Here is a 13,379-nt window from a genome sequence, read left to right as displayed (position 1 = left end):
GTATGTTACCCTACCACAGTGCAATTATTTAAAGGGTGGAAATAGTGCCATGTAACTCTTGTTATCTCTAGGCTGAGACCAGAGTCTAGAATATGAATGGATGGATGTTTAAAGGGGTTCCTATTCATAGTACCAAGTAATTTTGGTGATCACTTCTGTGTGCCCTGTACTCAATGCCAGCCTCATCCCACTGGTCTTCCTCCTATGGCGCTCCTTTGTTGTTACTGGATGATGAGATGAGGAGAGACTGCTTCCTGTCACATGTGTATAGCCCAGAAGTATGGGGAGGCTGATATGCATGGAGTAAACATTTGACTAGTTGGAACTGGAAACAGATGGAGAAAAGGCTGGGATGACAGTCCTGAGATTCAGAATTTCTAGGAGGACTTTGAAAATTATCCTATCAGACTGAGAAATCCCTTGCATTTGATGACAGTCGGCCATCACTCTGTAATGCACCTTCATGTTTACTGTCTTTCCTTCCCTTTTTGACTCCTTTTCTCTCACTCCTGCTTCCTCAGTTAAAGAGTTTATCTCCTGAACAGCAGAACACAGGGTATTGATTGGCTTTTGTTTTGGGGGAACTCAGTGATAGGTAAAGAAAAACTTAGTTGGTGCTTTCATAAGTGTGTGTTAAAAGAATGGACAAACATAACAGAAATTTCTAAACAAGCCCTTATAATTTACCATAATTATTATATTTCTTGTTTCTCAATTTTGGAAAATACCAAACACAATAATTATAGAGAGTTGATCTGCAATGGTCTCTAGGAAGAGAAGGGATAGATAAATTTTATTTTTCTAACCAAATAATACTCAATCTTATCTAATAGAGCAAATTCCTTTACTTTTTGCTGACAAATTACATTGGAGTACTTAGATATAATTATTCTTTTTCATTTATTTTTTTTTTGTAATTCTGGGGATTGAACCTAGAGTTGTGAGCTTGCTAGGTAAATACTCTACCTCTGAGCTGGATTTCCAGCTGTTTTTTTTTTTTTGTTGTTGTTGTTGTTGCTTTGTTTGTTTGTTTGAGGTAAGGTCTTGATATATAGCCCAGCTATCCTGGACTTGTTACCTATAGCCCAGGCTGGCTTTGAACTCACTATCCTCCTACCTCAGCCTCCCAAGTGCTGGGTTAAAGGCGTGCTCCACCTCACCTGGCATGATCATTCTTTATTTTTGGTTTTTATTTGGTTTTTATCTAGGTAATAAGCAATAGACTGTTTTAAAATGATCAAGATGATCTCTTAAACACTGAAAGCAGTTATACTTTTAGCATCCAAGTTTTAGTTTTAGATCGGGTGTTTGGTGTTAGGTGGATAGTGTTGAGTTTAAATATGGGTGAATCCTCCCTGTGACATTGCCAGATGAGGTTCTATGCAGTTGGAGTATTGCACACCAAGCATAACTACTTCAGCACAGCAAGATGTCAATCATTCTTGGCTGACATGAATGAGGATAAGAATTATAATTTTTATAACCAGCCAAATTCTTATCCCTCAGGCTATGTTTACAAGGTAAGTAGAGACCTAGGTGTTACCGAATTTTAATTAAGTAGAGAGCAAAACTGAATTATTCAGGTCCCAGAACAGAATGTTTATCCTTAAAGGAAGACATAAATTCTTTTATTGATTGATTGAGAGCCTATGTGACTCATTTTGATAGTTAGCTCTTCTTAATTGTATCAGCCAAGGCCATATTCCCAGCTACACTGCATTATTCAGAAGTTTTGTTTGCAGGAATACTGAACTGGTATTTCTCAGATTATAGTGAACATATTAATCACCTAAGGATATTGTGATTAAAAAAGATTCTGGTTGGTTAGCCTACAGTGTCACCTCAGATTCTGCATGTTAACAAATTCTGGGATAATGCTAATGTTATTGGACCACAGTTCTTGGATTATTCTTTGAGAGAAAAGGGTCTAGAAAACCCAGATAATACAAATATTAACCTGAAAACCTCCTCCATTTCCTCCTCTCCAAAATAGAGCACACCAGAATAAAAAACCACCAAAACAAACCACGGTATACTTCCCTAAATATTAATTTCTTTGTCTCAAGTTATTTTGTGGGTTTTTTTTATGACTTTCATATCTTTGTCCATATTAAATTGCAGCTGAATTAATGTGGATAACTGACATGAGAGAAATTCAGAACCTAAAGAATGCAAAGTGATTTTTCAGTTACAATCTTTAATCCACTCAAAGGTAAACTTCTATTATCCCTTACTTTTTAGAGGCAAGGGTTTTCATTTTCTCTCTTTCTGTGCATACCCAGAGGAGAGGCTACCTGAGGACACTGCCAATGTAGTGTCCTGAGGACAGTGCAGCTCAGCTACCAAAGATGGGAAGAAAGAAGACTAGAATGGGCAGATTACTGAGAAGGGAAAACATTAATAGAGGTGAACAATATAACTGATGCAGATAAGGTTGAAATAATTTCATGACTTCTGTTAAGCCAAAAAGAAAAGTTCTAGTTATTGTTTTATTTCCTGCTGTGATCTGAAATAGCCTGTGGGAATACCAACAAAAAAAATGTATTTAACATATTTTGATTTTGTGTTGTTTGAAATATGCTAGGTAAAGAAAATAGGTAAACCACTATCCTGAGAGGCTTGTAAAGTGGATGACAGGATGACAGACACCAGCTGCCCATGGTGCTGGAAGCATGAAGTGTAATGAGTATGTTGATTTCTCAGATTTCTCTTTTATATGACGCCATGACTCTAAAGAATTAGAATGGCCTGTGCTTGAACTCTGGAGTCATTTCAGGTGTGTGATGATTTGTTACTCAATCATTCCTAGGTAAGCATGGTTCACGACTGTCCAGTCACTGAGGGAAGATTCCACAGACACTGTGTCAGCCCCTCTGCTGTGTCTGCAGGCAGCATCCCCTGGCACATGTGAACTAGTTTTCTTCTCACTTGGCTCTGGCATCAATTATTTCCATCTGAAACTTTCCAGTCTTCAAATACATAGATATATACTCTTACTCTACTTTCCAGTAGCTGGTTAGAATTTTCCCCACTCCACTGATTAATTTATTGCTGGGGAACATTGGAAATGGATTGATAAATACTGAGGACTTTGAGCCCTGTTTTAGATAAGAAACATTTTAAAAAATATTTCATTTTATGCCTAACTTATTTACTTTTAATCAAGAAAATGATTTTGACTAAAGATTTATGTGGAATATAAAAGAAAACTTTTCCCCGTAACAATTAACATTTTTTTCTTTACTCATATGTGCATACATTGTTTGGATGATTTCTCCCCCCTACCCACCATTCCTTCCCTCGCCCCACCACCCTCCTTGCTTTCAGGCAGAACCTGCCCTTTTCTCTAGTTTTGTTGAAGAGAATGCATAAGCAATAATAAGAAAGACAAAGCGTTTTTGCTAGTTGAAATAAGGATAACTATACAGAGAGATTCCTAGCATTGCTTCCATGCACAAGGGTATTACAACCCAAATTGATTCATCTCTACCTGACCTCTTCACTACTTCCCGGTCACCTTCCCATATTGATTTTTGTCACTTTAAGGTTTCTGTATTAGTTCCTCTGCAGTGGGGACATCAAACACTTTCAAGTTTTGGGTTTCTTACCTATCCCCATTCCTCCCGTATGTGCTCTCCCTTTATCATGTGACCCAAGTCCAACAACATTACTGCCTTTGCCCTAGATCTAAAGTCCACATATGAGGGAGAACATATGATTTTTGGTCTTCTGAACCTGGCTAACCTCGCTTAGAATGATGTTCTCCAGTTCCATCCATTTACTTGAGAATGATAAGATTTCATTCTTCTTCATGGCTGAGTAAAATTCCATTGTGTATAAATACCACATTTTCTTAATCCATTCATCAGTAGTGGGGCATCTTGGCCCCACTTCCATAATTTAGTTATTATGAGTAGCACTACAATAAACATGGGTGTGCAGGTGCATCTGGAGTAACCTGTGTTGTACTCCTTTGTGTATATCCCCACGAGTGGGATTGCTGGATCATATGGCAGATCTATGTTTAGCTTTTTAAGAAACTTCCATATTTTTTTCCAGAGTGGTTGCACTAGCTTGCATTCCCACTAGCAGTGTACAAGAGTTCCTTTTTCCCCACATCCTCGCCAACACCTGTTGTTGGTAGTGTTTTTGATGATAGCTATTCTAACAGGGGTGAAGTGGAATCTTAGTGTGGTTTTGATTTGCATTTCCTTTATGGCTAGACATGGTGAGCAGTTTTTCATGTGTTTTTTGGCCATTTGAATTTCTTCTTTCGAAAAAATTCTGTTTAGTTCAGTTGCCCATTTCTTTATTGGTTCACTGATTTTTGGAGAGTTTCGTTTTTTGAGCTCCCTGCATATTCTGGTTATCAGTCCTTTGTCTGATGTATAGCTGGCAAATATTTTCTCCCACTCTGTGGGTGGTCTCTTCCATTTAGAGACCATTTGTTTTGTTGTGCAGAAGCTTTTTAATTTTATGTAGTCCTATTTGTCCATTCTTTCTCTTAGTTGCTGAGCTGCTGGGGTTCTATTGAGGAAGTCCTTGCCTATACCTATTGCTTCCAGTGTATTGCCTGCTCTTTCCTGTACTAACTTCAGAGTTTCAGGTGTGATATTAAGGTCCTTGATCCATTTTGAGTTGATACTAGTACAGGGTGATAAACATGGATCTAGTTTCAGTTTTTTGCAGGCAGATAACCACTTTTCCCAGCAACATTTGTTGAAGAGACTGTCTGTTCTCCATCTTATGTCTTTGGCACCTTTGTCAAAAATAAGGTGGGCATAGCTGTGTGGATTCATATCCAGGTCCTCTATTCTATTCCACTGTTCTTCATATCTGTTTTTATGCCAGTACCATGCTGTTTTTATTGCTATTACTTTGTAATATAGTTTGAAGTTGGGTATTGTGATACCTCCAGCATTGCTGTTTTTGCTGAGTATTGCCTTGCCTGTTTGCGGTATCTTCTGTTTCCAAATGAACTTTAGGGTAGATTTTTCTGTCTCTGCCATGAATGTCATTGGGATTTTTATGGGCATTGAATTAAACATATAGATTGCTTTTGGTAGTATAGCCATTTTTACTATGTTGAGTTTACCAATCCATGAGCAAGGGAGATCTTTCTACCTTCTGTAGTCTTCCTTGATCTCTTTCTTCAGAGGTTTGTAGTTCTCCTTGTAGAGGTCATTCACATCCTTTGTTAAGTTTACTCTGAGGTATTTGATTTTTTTGAGACTATTGTAAATGGAATTGTTTCTGTATATTGTTTCTTAATTTGTTCATTGTTGGTGTATAGAAAAGCTAATGATTTTTGTAAGTTGATTTTGAATCCTGACACCTTGCCATAGCTGTTTATGGTATCTAGTTTTCAGGTAGAGTTTTTTGGGTCTTTAAGGTATAGGATCATATCGTCTGCAAATAGGGATATTTGGACAGTTTATCTACTTGTATTCCATTTATTTCTTCTTCTTGCCTAATTGCTCTGGCTAGGAATTCCAGGACTATGTTGAATAGGAATGGGGATAATGGGCACTCTTGTCTCATTCCTGATTTTAGGGGAAATGGTTTCAGTTTTTCTCTATTAAGTATGTGTTGGCTATAGGCTTGTCATATATAGCCTTTACAATGTTGAGGTACATTCCTTCTATCCTTAGTTGTCTTAGAGCTTTTATCATGAAGTGGTATTAGATCTTATCAAAAGCATTTTCCTGCATCTATTGAGATGATCAAGTGGTTTTTGCCTTTGCTGCTGTATTACAGAATGTGCTGTATTACATTTATAGATTTGTGTATGTTGAACCACCCCTGCATCCCTGGGGTGAAGCCAACTTGTTTGTGGTGAATGATCTTTCTGATACGTTGTTGGATTCGGTTTGCCATTATTTTATAGAGGATTTTTGCATCGATGTTCGTTAAGGAGATTGGCCTATAATTCTCCTTTTTGGAGGTGTCTTTGTCTGGTTTTGGGATGAGTGTAATACTGACTTCATAAAATGAATTAGGCAATGTTCCTTCCCTTTCTATTTCATGGAAAAGTTTAAGGAGAGTTGGTATTAGTTCTTCTTTAAAGATCTGATAGAATTCAGCTGAGAATCCATCAGGCCCTGAACTTTTCTTTTTTGGGAGACTCTTTATTGCTGATTCAATTTCATTTTGTGTTATAGATCTATTCAGGTGATTAATATCCTCTTGGTTCAATTTTGGGTGGTCATAAGTATCTAAAAATTTGTCCATTTCTTCAAGATTTTCAAATTCATTGGAAAATAGATTCTCAAAGTAGTCTCTGATGATTCCCTGGATTTCCATGGTGTTTGTTGTTATCTCCCCTTTTGCATTTCTGATTTTACTGATTTGGGTTTTTTGTATTCTCATTTTAGTCAGGTTTGCCTGGGGTCTGTCAATCTTATTTACTTTTTCAAAGAACCAGCTTTTTGTTTGTTGATTCTTTGTATGTTTTTTTTTCTATTTTATTAATTTCAGCCCTTATTTTTATTATTTCTCTTCTGCCTTTTAGGGTTTTGCTTGTTCTTTTTGTTCTAGGAGTTTGAGATGTAGCATTAGGTCATGGATTTGAGATCATTCTGTCCTTTTAATGTATGCATTCATGGCTATAAATTTTCCTCTTAGGACTGCCTTTGCTTTGTCCCATATGGTCTGGTAGCTCATGTTTTCATTTTCCTTAGCTTCCAGAAACATTTTAATTTCCTCTTTTATTTCATTGATGACCCCCTGAGCATTGAGCAATGTGTTGCTCAGCTTCCAATTGTTTGCATGTTTTCTACTGTTGTTTTTGTTGTTGAGTTCTAGTTTTAATGCATTGTGATCAGACAGAATGCATGGAATTATTTTTATTTTCTTATATTTGCTGAGGCTTGCTTTGTGCCCTGAGATATGATCAATTTTAAAGAAAGTTCCATGGGCTGCTGAGAAGAATGTGTGTTGTGCGGAAGTTGGATGAAATATTCTGTAGACATCAGCTAGGTCCATTTGCTCTATGGTGTGATTTAGTTCTAGAATTTCAGTGTTGATTTTTTGTTTGGATGACCTATCTGTTGCTGATAGGGGGATATTAAAGTCTCCCACTATCACTGTGTTGGAGTTTATATATGCTTTTAGATCCTTCAGGATATGTTTGATGAAATTGGGTACACTGATGTTGGGTGCATATAGATTGATAATTGTTATTTCCTTTTAGTGTATTTCCCCTTTTATTAGTATGGAGTGTCCTTCTTTATCTCATTTGATCAATGTAAGTTTGAAGCCAACTCTGTCCAAGAAAAGTATTGCTACTCCTACCTGTTTTCAGGGGCTGCTGGTTTGGTAGATCTTCTTCCACCCTTTTACCCTAAGCCAGTGTTTGTTTCTGTCAATGAGATGAGTCTCCTGTAAACAGATTGTTGGATCTTCCTTTTTAATCCAGTTTGCCATATGGTGTCTTTTGATGGGGGAGTTAAGTCCGTTAACATTCAGTGTTAATATTGATAGGTATGTGGTGATTCCTGTCATTTAGTTGTTTTTGTTTAAGGGTTTGATTGTGTGCAGCTGAATTAATGTTACTCTCTGACTCCTTGTCTTTTCTTCTCCTGTGGTTTGGTGTTGCCTGTCCTTTCATGGTTTTGTTTGCTTTCATTTTCAGTGTGCAGAAATCCTTGAAGAATCTTTAGTAGTGGTGGCTTGATGTTCATATATTGTTTTAGTTTCTGTTTATCATGGAAGACTTTTATTGCTCCATCTATTTTGAATGATAGTTTTGCTGGGTAGAGTATCCTAGGGTTGATGTTGTTTTCATTCAGTGCCTGGAATACCTCACTCTATGCTCTTCTTGCTTTTAAGGTTTCTGTTGAGAAATCTGCTGTGATTCTGATGGGTTTACCTTTACATGTTATTTGTTTTTTCTCTCTTACAGTCTTCAATATTCTTTTTGTATTGTCTATGCCTGTTGTCTTATGATAATATGTCATGGGGTAGTTCTATGTTGATCAAGTCTGTTTTGTGTCCTGGAGGCTTCTGTTATTATTTTGTTGAATGTATTATGAATTTCTTTTGCTTGCACGTCTTCTCCTTCTTCAATGCCAATGATTCTCAGGTTTGGTCTTTTGATGGAGTTGGTGAATTCTTGCATATTCCTTTCCCAGATCTTGAGTTGTTTGACTGATAACTCCTCAGTTTTCCCTTTAATTTTGATTTTACCTTCAAGTTCTTAGATTTTGTCTTCTGCTTGTTCTACTCTGCTGGAGTGGCCTTCCATTGTGTTTTGTATTTCTGTTTCATACTTTTTTCTGAGTTTTTTTCATATCTTGGGTCACTTCCTCTTTTATGTCAATTTTTGCCTTTAATTAATTTATCTCTCTATTTATAGTGTTCTTTGTTTCACTTTGGTGTTTATTTAGGGCTCCTATGAGTTCATTTATTTGTTTCTCTGTCTCCTTGCATTCTTTATTTTTGGTGTCTTGAAATGTGTTGAGTGCCTCTTGTACATTTGGGATAACCATGTCTGGTAACATCTCCATGAAATTCCCTTCTTTGAGGGTGTTCTTGTGAGCATTGTTGGATTCCTTGGTGTCTTTTATCTTAGTTTTGTTGCAGTCCAGAACTGGGTATCTGTTTTCTTCATTTCCCTCTGAATCCTGTATTAAATTATTTTGGGGGGGAGAATAGTTTCTATCCTTTTTTTGTCTTCCCATTGCTCTATGTGGTACTGTGCAACTGTGTTCTTGATAGGCTAGTTGGTGGTTTCAGTCACCTGTTTTCTTTCCCTTGGTTTAATTTTGTTTTGTGACTGTACTGAATGTGTAGCTAAGTTTGTGTGTGTTATTTCTGGCCCTGGTCTGGGTATAATCTAGTATTAGCTAATTCACAATAGTAAAACTAACAAACAAACAAAAAAATCCCAAAGAAATCAACATGGAGAGATGAACAAACAAACACAAACAAGAAACAGAACAAACAAACAAACAAACAAAAATTCCAGGTTCAGGAATGGTAGAATTTCAGTCTTATTTTAAGTTCTGGTGTTACTCTTCCAGCATCCAATCCTGTCATTGGTATTTAAGCATAAGCTCTGTCATTGAATCACCAGGTGGTTGGGTAGTGTTTGGTTTTTTTTTCCTTCTGTCTTTCAGAGGCAGCTGCTTGATTAGCTCCTCCCTCAGTGGGATGTGGCAGTTTAAGTTTGATGCTGTCCTCAGGTTCTGGAATCAGCTCTGTAGCCCACCATCCATCCTGCTTTGGAGTTGAGTTTTAACTATACTTGATTACTGGGGGCTTGTTTCTTTGCCTTGCCCCCTTTCTCTGGGGCAAGGTCGGTGATCTGACAGCCAGCTCCCTGCTGTCAGCGTTTTGTGATGGTTTGCTGATTTTGTCAATTTTGCTTTGTCATTTGACTTTGGATGTTGCTCACTGGCTCAAGAGATAAGTTTTGTGGACCTCTACCTGCCCTATTTCAGTTAGTGATTCATCATCTGCTTGCTGTCAGCCCTTTTGCCTTTTCAGACTTTGTTTACTGAAAGTTCACATGGAGATCAGCTCCTTGCTCTTCCCCCCTCTGCTGTGTGTTAGTTTTCAGCTCCTTGTTTATTGTTCAGTTTTTTTTTGCATGGGGGGGGTCAGTCTGCCCAGGGGGCTATGATGGTTTATCCTATGGGTGGCTGGGGGAATACTGCATGACACTTGGTGCTCACCTGTTGGTCTGCCGAATGTCTCCCAAGCAGGTTTGGAGCCAGCATCTGGTGGTGCGGCAGCCCTCCTGTTTTCTCAGTGTAGTGTGGCATGGAGAAGCTTTCCACATGCTAGGGATTCAGGGTGTTGAAGTTTTGCTTCTTCTTCCTGCTTTACTTCTGCCAAGTGTGGCTCCAGCATCTTAGCAAGGATTTGGAGTTACAGAGCTCATGATATCTGCTTCTGCACTCTATTCTCCATCTTGGATTTCTCTCCACCAATTAACATTACTTATGAATTTTTCTCTGAATATTTTGTCAAAATCTTTTATTATAAGGGTGAAATTTATCTACATTTCCCACTAAACTGAGCATAATCTCCTTCCCCACCTTTTCTTCCTTCCTTCTGGCTTTGTCTTTTTCTGAGCCCTTCAATGTTATTTTATTGTTTATAAGAACTAAGTATTTCCAATGACTTGAATTTTTTTTCTAGATTTCATTTATTTATTATTTGAGTAGCAGTTATGTAAGTTATAAGGCCACAGTTTACCAATAAAGAGATTAAGGTGATTGTTCTGTACCTGATTTTCTCAAATTCTACCTACCAAATACAATAACCATTTATTATTTTCTTTATCTGCTTGGCCTTCCTTCAGTTATACATAGCAATGGGCATACATTCAGAGAAATGTATTGTTAGACAATTTCATCATTGTGCTAGCAACATATGGTATACTTAAACAAACTGTAACAGGCTTGTAACATAAACTTGTGGGGCCATCATCATACACATGGATAATTGGTGATGAAAACATCATTATGAAGTGCACAGCTTACTAATTTAGAGAATTTTGTGCCAAACTCAACCTTTCCAGTTTCCCCATGTTTTTCTGTATCCAGTTCCCACTCAAGTGTCCTGGGTTTCACCATGTAGATATGTGAGTGCTATGAACTGAATTGTGTTCCTCCAAAATTCATGCTTTGAAGCTATATTTCCCAATGTGCCTGTATTTAGAAGTAGGGTATTTAGGAAGTAATGAAAGGTTAATGAAATCATAAATGTGGAGCCCTGATCTGATAGAATTGGTGGCCTTATACAATGAGGATGAGATCTGTGTTTCCCCCTCTCTTTGCCTGTTTGCATACAGAGGAAAGTGCATGTGAAGATATAAAGGCAAATGTCTACAAGTCAAGAAGAGAAGTCTCATCAGAAACCAGACTCAGCTAAAGCCTTCAGAACTGTGAGAACATACGCTTCTGTGATTTAATCACTGCGGGCTGTGGTATTTTGTTATGACAACCAGAGCAGACTACTTACATTGCCCTCCCTGTCTTTGGAAATGAGCAACCTGAAGAAGGTGGACAGTTCTAATTTAAATAGTATAAACACTATTAAGCTTTTTAAGTGATGAATGAGAGACAATGAAAAATTAGAGATTAAATAATAAATTTGAAATGTTAGAGAGTTCTAGCTGTAAGAGACAAAGAACTCAAGCATATATAATACATTCTGTGTTCATAGATTTTCCTCTGTCTATTGCCATGTAGTTTTAATTTTAAGGTTTACAGAGGCTTCTAGGAAATACTGTTAATTTTTCCATTCATAGAGACCTTGTTTCCTTTCTTTCATATCTGTCATTTTAAACTGTCCCTTATCCAAAAATTGCCTCTTATCACATTTTTCTGAAGATATCCCTGTTTAGGTTTTAACTATGCTTCTTGTTATCCTTTAGTTTTATTAATTAACAGATTTGTATTTAATGTAATTCCATTCTTTGCAAGTGTTATTTATAGCTCCAGTGTAATAAAAACTTTTGGAGAACTGAATTTATTTCCATGCTTTAATTATCCAGACTAGGTGGGTTAATAGTCATAAAAATGTTGTCTTGATGATATTTTACAACATTTTCGGGACCTGTGTTTTCAGCTTTGAGTCTGTCAGCAGACATTGCTGATTGCTTTGCTAGTGTGTGAAATTAAAATGGTTAAATCTTGGATAAAATTTATACACATAAATAAATCCATAGTTGTGTCAATTGTGATAGTGTGTCAACTAATTTGATAGTTCTATGGTATAATATGGTGGTGGCTATGTTTCCTTGTGAAAGTGAAGGCAAAGCTCAGACAGACAAGGTATTTGCTTGAGTTTTCTTTCACACTCCACCCAAATCCATCACCATGTCCTTTTGACTCTGTCAGCTGAATATGTTTGTCAGTTGTGGTCCCAGCAGGTAGCAGCAGGGCAACTAGTGACAACAAGAGATTGGACAGTGGCTGAGGAGAAAGAGCACTTGTTACACATTTAAAGGAGAGAGTTCTGGGCAGAGGGCTACCTTGGAGGACACTTTCATAGGATTCATACAGTAAATACAAGATAAATACTAGTGGGTGTTGCCAGGGTGGTGTCATTCTTGACTTCTTATTCCTTGAATCCAACCCTTCAATAATTCTCTTGGCATTACCTTCATAGCATATTCAGAATCTGATTATATTTTACTTTAACTGTTACTTTCATCTCTTTCCTGGATTATTTCAATAAATTCCTAACTGGTCTTCTTGATCCCAATCTTGCTTCTCTATAATCTAGTCTCAATGCAGAAACCAGAGTGATCTGGTTAAAATGTAAATCCAATTAAGTCTGGCCTAATAAATGGAGGGAAAATTTCACCTCCATTTGGTATGGATGGGGCACAGTGCTGTGCTGATCCAGCCTGTTTGGAGTGGGGTGTTCCAGCTTCAGCCTAGGGAAAATAACAACACATTCAACCACTATGGAGAACTGAAACTAGTAGCAAGCTGAGCTAACATCCTTTGAAGAGAAAAGCATTTGATCAAAAAGCTCAATTCCAGCTCCCAGGTTAACCTGTGGACAGAAGGGATTGTCTACTGCTCACACACCAGCTTCTCACAGGATCACTTCAGAGAACCTGCCTACTCAAACTAGCAGATCCTAGAGGCCCACTCCCCAAAGAAGAACCAGAGCTTAAACACCCTGAGCTTAACTCCCCAAAACCTGTCCAGTGAAGAGGGGCACCATCGATTGTCACACAACCCAGCATATCAACCCTAAGAAAGGATAGCACCTGGATTAGAAATTGAAGGGAAGTTTCCAGGGCACTCATTGAACTCAGAGGAAACCCATTTCTTTCCATAACCAGGAAGAAATTTGGACTATAAATATATATACAGGCAGAAACAAATATTGGCTTAAGATGAAAAGGTGGAAAACAATTTACCAAGCTAACAGTCCCTGAAAACAGGAAGGAATAACAATACTTATATCAGATAAAGTAGACTTTAAACTTAAATTAGTCATAAGAGGCAAAGAAGCTCACTTCATACTAATAAAAGGAGCAATACATAAAGAAGAAATAACAATTGTTAACTTACATGTGTCCAATATTGGTGCACTCAACTTCATCAAACATAGAGACCCCAACATAGTAATAGTGGGAGACTTCAATACTCCACTATCACCAATAGGTCATCCAGACCAAAAAAATCAAGAAAGAAACTTTAGAATTGAATGACACCATAGATCAAATGGACCTGAAAGATATCTACAAAGTGTTCCACCTTGCAACAGCACAATATATTCTTCTCAAAAATCCATGGAACTTTCTCCGTGATGGACCATATATTAGGTCACAAAGAAAGTTTTAAAAAATATAAGAAAATTGAAATAACCCTTAGCATATTGTCTGTCTACAAGAGAATAAAACTAGA

Source organism: Castor canadensis, chromosome 11 (assembly GCF_047511655.1).
Source record: "Castor canadensis chromosome 11, mCasCan1.hap1v2, whole genome shotgun sequence".
In the NCBI taxonomy this organism is placed as follows: Eukaryota; Metazoa; Chordata; class Mammalia; order Rodentia; family Castoridae; genus Castor; species Castor canadensis.
The sequence above is the reverse complement of the archived record's forward strand: the minus strand, read 5'-3'. Positions refer to the sequence as shown.